Below are 6,565 nucleotides of genomic sequence, written 5' to 3'. Positions count from 1 at the left end.
TCTACCTTTAGCTCAGAAATTTCTTCTTCTTCATTTAGTTTTTGATGAGACATTCTTTGTGTAATTTCCTTTAAAATTATGGACATAACTGTCTTTATTTTATTTATCAAATTTATAAAAGCCGATGAGAAGTTTTTCTCTAGTAATCTCACTGTCTTTGAAAATAATTTCAACCACTGTCTTTGAAGTTTTGTTTTGCTGTTTTGCATTTATCTACTCCATATAGGGGACATTTTCCTGTTTTATAAATATCAAGTATAGCCTCCAAAATTAAATGAAAGAGAAAAAATGAGAAATGATGATGGAAGTATCCAAGGTTATATATGAAAGTTTCTGTAAGTCAATTTGTGATGCTGAAAATAATTAGAAATAACAAAATAGGAAAAACGACCTTTATAATTATCACATATGAAAAATATTGCATACTTTACATTTCTCATGATAAATAGGGATAACCTAGGTACTAGCATGAACGCCTGTCCTCCAAAGGTATATACAACATAAACCTACATACTCTTTAAGACATTTGCAAGTCACTATGAGGCAGAACAATTTCTAATCTTTAAAATCTTTGGGTTTAAATTAGGAGCCAGTGCTGAGTAGAGGGATTCAGAAGCTTGATCCTGAAGGAGACCCTACAGTACTAGGTGCCCATCACAAAGCAAAAGAAGCTGCTCTTTGGTTACATCTTTTAATATAGTCATGACCTTTGAAAATTTGCTTTTTCATTCTTAAAGGATTGTGCTAGTGTTTAATGTTATATAGGCTGCATCTGTTGTAGTAACTCCAATTTTTCTCCATATTTTGTAAGATAAATATGACTGGGAGTTCAGACATTAATTTCCTGAGTTGGACATCTTATGTGTAGCATATACCTTCAATTCTACTCCTCCTCTATAGTTAAGCTCACCATTGTCCTAAGACACTGAAAATGCCTTAATCCATATCATCCATGGAGGTGAAGATGAATCTTTATCAATTTAATAAGTATTCTGCATAGTACTATTTTGATGTATTTTTTCTTCTATGTTCATTAATGAAATCATCTTGTACCATTTAAATCTGTTTCTATTTCTGTTGGTTTGGATGTCATAGTATTCTTGGAACAACAAAATATGAGATGTTCTTACAAAGTTACAGATTGTGTGGACAAAACTCAGTACCATCTCCCTCAAGATTTTAGCAAGAGGTTTGGAAGGTGGTAAAAAGAGCAAGATGAACAACTACATCTATCTTGCAACACGAGACAATGGCAGTAGAAATATTCCACCAAATCCTTTCTCTTGCTCCCTAAATATTTCCTGTTTAATGACTAAAGATCATGAAGTTGAGAGAGATCTAGGTTATGGTAGAGAATCCACCAGAGTTCTATTTGCTAAGCCAAGCTGTTGGAAGTTGCTGAAAACATCTCCTGTGTTTCTCATCCTATCTCCAGGAAGAGTTTTAATTCAATGTCTTTCTTGCAAATTTGTTCTTGCTGTATGGTTATTCCTTTATCTCTGGCTGGTCCACAGAGATACAATTAAGATATTTGGTCATTTCCAGATTGTAAACATTTTAAGTAAAGACTAAGACTTAAAGTTCCCAGAACCATCTCATGTCCTTGAAAATGGAAATTGAAATAGAGGGCAAGGGTGAGTTTCAGAGTCCCTGCTCATGTGGCACCAGGGATCCCAAATGGAAAAGAGTCACATGACATTGTAGGCACCGCTTAATCACTGAAGACTTTCACTGTGTGAAATCCAGTAGAGTATTAATCATACGGCCTCTCCCAGAGTCCTGTCCCTTAGGCAGCACTGAAACCTCAGAGTCCTGCTTACTTAAACCCTATGTCCTCCAGTCTCTCTGTGCCTAGCTTTCCTGAAGGACATCTTGAATTTTGCAGGTGGACTTTTCTAATACTTACGCAAAGGGAAGTTGAAAGAGTAGATAGCCTCCATAGTGTTTGGGATGTAGGTATTCCTTTCTCAAGATCCATTATGATCTCTGGTCAGATAATTACTGGGTGAACTTCACAGTGGTTATGTTACTAATGATTTCATTATTAAATACCTCCTGAGTTTGCTTCTGCCAGATGTATGGGGTCATTTCTAGATTGTGATCATTTTGAGTCAAGGTCAAGGCTTAAAGCTCCCAGGTGCACCTGACATGGTATTAATTACACATGGATGAATCATATAGAAGATATATTATTTTATTATTGCTGTTTTATTGTTACCATGAGGTTCTTTTGTTAGTTTCCTTAGACCTTAGATCTTCCTATCCCTCTTTCCCATAAGAATATATTTACAGGGGAAAATTATCTTCAGTTCCTTCTTGCTTTCTTGGTTTAAAATTTTCCATTGAATTTTATCCCAAGAAGAGCTATTTTCTTTTGATTATCTGAAACAATTAAGATATTTTAATCTGGTTTTACAAATTCCTCTATAGGAAAATTGCTATAAAATTGACATTAAAATAAATAAAATTTCTATCCTTTTTTTTAGAAGGATGATCTTTTGACAATCCTATCTAAGAAACCCTCATGAACTGTCACCCAACCTCACTGGTCCCTTACCCAGATTATTTGCTTAGAGCATCATGGAAATACAAGGATTGGAATTTTTATTCTAGGTCAAAAATATCAGGCATTTACTCAACATCATCCAAACCATAGAACTGGAGGACAAATAGCATTAGCAACCCTGGGGTTAAACTGGAAGCAGTGGATCTATTATGGATCTGAGAGTCATTTCCTCAATGAGGAGGGGTCACATTGTATTTGGGAATTCAGAGCTCCTTCAAGTCCAATCTCAAGAAAAATAGAAATGCTGCAACCTAGCTTCCTTGCTGTTTCAGGACTAATGAAATGACCACAGTCTGGGCCAAGTGTAAGGAAACAGAGGAATCTAAGCAGACACACTCGCCTGCTGGACATCTGCTGTCCTTATCACCCACCCAACAACAAGAAGGGCTAATTTATTTTGGGGGGGAAAAAAACCTTATTCAACTTGCACATGCAAACAAATAAGATAAAATGAATTTTCATTCAATCCATAAAGATAAACTGACAAAGTAACATGAGGACTCTAGATTTAGTAGCACAAGTGACAGCAAAAACCAAAGAAAATACTGAGGTTAGCCATAAATAGTGCAAAATGGAGATAGGCCTGGAGAACAGTCTTTATCTCCTTTCTCCATGAGAGAGCAAGTTTTGGTGGCAATGGCTCGAGTACAGATTTGACAATGACCATACACCTTGATCAGAGGCTTGAGCGAAGAGTTGGTCAAGAGATTGTGTCAACAAATTCAGGGACAGCAATAGTGCTGAACCACCAGTGGTTGATAGTTTTTCCTAGGTCCAAAACTAGGGGACCTTCCAGGGATGTACAACTTGCCATCATACCTCCAATCTCACTGTTCTTTCGTTTGGGGAAGTTGCTCTTCAGATTGAGGACATCAAGAGCATCATCAGAGGCAGAGTTTATGAGCTTATGCTGTGGAGCTGCTGCATCTTGGTGTCCTAGAGATGCCCCATCCCCACAGACATATACCTTGGATTATTGTAAAGCTATAGCATGGTATGAGATCAGGGGAGACAATTCAGTCCTTGTGAGTTAGGGGAACATACCCATGGGAATTTCTATGGTCCTGAGTAGTATTTGCTGTAGGAAAGTTATGTGTTGTGACCTACATCTTACTCAACTTTTCAAGAGCAAACTTAGCATTTCCCAGAAGTTCTAGAGCAGCCACTTTCTTCTCTCATGAGCTAAAAGAGGTTTTTTGGCCTCAGGAAAAATATGCCTTGAAATAAAGGGGGAGACAAAGCCAAACAATCCTTGTGCCTAGAATTTCTCTGACATTGTGTCCTCTTGTAGAATTTCTCATCTTACTATGTTGTTGGGAACCAATAAATCTTTTCCTTTTCTTTTCTTCTTTTCTTTTTTTTTTTTTTTTTTTTTTTTTTTTTTTTTTGCGGAGCGGGAGATCAAACTCACTACCTTACACTCGCCAGGCAGGCGCTTATGCCACTGAGCTATATCCCCAGCCCTGGGAACCAGTAAATCTTGGCTTCCCTTAAACACAGATGACTGGATAAGGAAAAGGTGGGACCTGAGGTTTGAAGGGCACAGCACAATCTGCAGTGGACTGTCCACCTACTGAATGGCCTTTGGGTTCTGACTAAGAAAATCGATGTCTCTCTTTCCAGAAAGCAAACAAAAACTAAAATCCTTAAAGTAACCGGTTATAGAAACCAATCACCACATAAATCACAAGGCAAATTTTACTTGCAATCATGTCTGCTGTTGAATTTTTTCTGAGCTGGTCCTGCTTTTTGTGTGTTTATTTTTAATTTTCCATATATTTCAGAAACACTGAGTAGAAAACAAGAGGACATGTGATTGTGACCAGAAACCTACTTGCAGATGCAATTAGAATGAATCCAAGATTATTTTAAGACAGAAAAGAGTCTAGGACTCTAAGTAAATTGTGGTTTTTGTCAAGGTTCCTCATCAGCCTGTGTCAATTTGGGAAACATTATTTTAGAGTAATGTGAGATTATAGAGTAATAATCAGTCTTGTTCTCAGGCTGCAGCATAGAGATGAGCAAAGATGCTAGAGCATCTTTGAATCTTAAACTGCTAATGCTGGTTTTATTCTGACTGGAATCTTAAGAGGAGGGCTCCTTGGCCTCTGCTGGAAGAAGAATATATGATTTCTACCAATAGTGAAACCATTGCTCTGAGTGCAGTTAAGTCTGAACTATTATTCCAGGAGAGGAAAGAATTAAAGGAAGGAATTGAGCCCAAAAAGGCTGGGAGAGGGACCCTGCAAACAGAAATTAAGTTGGTTGAGGTAGCAGAGACCACTTGTAAGCAACTGAGACTCTGAACTAGAGGATAAAACTCCAATAGAAAAGCTGAGCCAAGTCTCCAAGGCTTTTACCCACCTGAGCAGTGAGAGGGGAGCTGCAAGGGAGGAGTTCAAGTGAGCGTGAACGCACCCCACTGAGCAACACAGTGGGGCTGGACTGCCCAGTGCTACCAGAGGTAGAGTCCTGTGCAGTTGTTGGGGTACTTGCATTATTCTGCTATGAACATGAAGTGGTAGCAAACTGAACCAAATTCAGGGCTTTTAACCTGCCCCAAATCTGGGAGCTGATGGTGTTTGCCATTTTTAATGGTTCAGGTTCTCCAAATCCTGAGCCAAAGATAAATAACAGACTCTGGTAAGAGTGGGAGCTGGCAGCACCACAGCTACCATTCTCTGATACCTTCTGTGTTGAGAAATGGTGAAAACCCCTGCTGTGGGAAGGTTTCAAAGGAATTGACTTCTGTGGTTTGATCTGGGAGAATAGGTTCCTGAGATTACTGAGTCGGTGCTTTGCTTATGTATGATATGATTCTCCATTGTAACAGATGAAGCCATGAAGACTTTGTTTCAGAAGGATCTTCTCTTCTTCACCCCTTCTTGGGTTTGCAATGAATTCTTCCAGGCACCTTTGAGTACAACTGAGATAGCTTGTAGGCATTTGGTTCTAGTTCAGCACTCTTGTCTGCACCATTCTGAGAAACTTTTCAAACTACTAGCTTTGTCTCAAGCCCATCCGTAAACATGGAATCTGGAAAGTCTGTAAGATTAAATGTCCCCATGCTTGGGGCTGAGGATCTTCCTACCTCTTTCATTCTATTGCCATCCACATCTTCTACCCTGGATTGCTTGCCACAGCCTGAGGTTTGTCTTTATGAGAGGAAATAAGGGTCTCACACTTATTTTTAGTATGGCAATTTGAATTGTCTCTGGTTTTCTTTTGCTCTTCCACTGGCTAAGTTTGTCAATTTGATGTTAAATTAAAACTACTAATTTTAGGTTTTTAAAATCTCTGTTTTTCTAAGTTCTGTTTTACTTACCTCTACTCTAATCTATTATCACCTACCTTATCCTAGTTAATGTTAAATTGACCTTTTCTTTCTATTTCCTGAATGTTTAAAATTAATTATTGGTTTGTGACCTCTCATTTTCAACTGTAGGCTAAGCATTTAGAGATACAAGTTTTCCTCTAACCACTGCCTTTACTACATCCCATAAGTTCTCATATCCACTAGAAAAGTTAAGATCACACTTGTGGAGCCCCCCGCGCCTTGCGCCCAGGCAGCGAGTTCTCCGGGAGCGGCAGGGCTGCTGGGTCCGAGGGTGGGCCGGACTCATACCACCATGATTTCCAGCCGAAAAGCGCACACAGAGCCAGGTAGGCCCCACCCAATCCCGGAGGGCAGGACGCGAGAACAAAGACCCCGGTGACACTGCAGACTGAGCTGCTAGGGGCAGAGAGGCCCAGGGGATGGGCGGGGCGAGCAGGCCCTCAGAGCCGGCCCAGCAGGCTCCCCCAGCCCCCCGCGCCTTGCGCCCAGGCAGCGAGTTCTCCGGGAGCGGCAGGGCTCCTGGGTCCGAGTGTGGGCCTGACTCATACCACCACGATTCCCAGCTGAAAAGCGCGCACAGAGCCAGGTAGGCCCCACCCAATCCCGGAGGGCAGGACGCAAGAACAAAGACCCCGCGGACATTGCAGACTGAGTCGCTGTGG

Source organism: Chinchilla lanigera, unplaced genomic scaffold (assembly GCF_000276665.1).
Source record: "Chinchilla lanigera isolate Chin_1 unplaced genomic scaffold, ChiLan1.0 scaffold00054, whole genome shotgun sequence".
In the NCBI taxonomy this organism is placed as follows: Eukaryota; Metazoa; Chordata; class Mammalia; order Rodentia; family Chinchillidae; genus Chinchilla; species Chinchilla lanigera.
Note: the sequence above shows the minus strand (reverse complement) of the source record.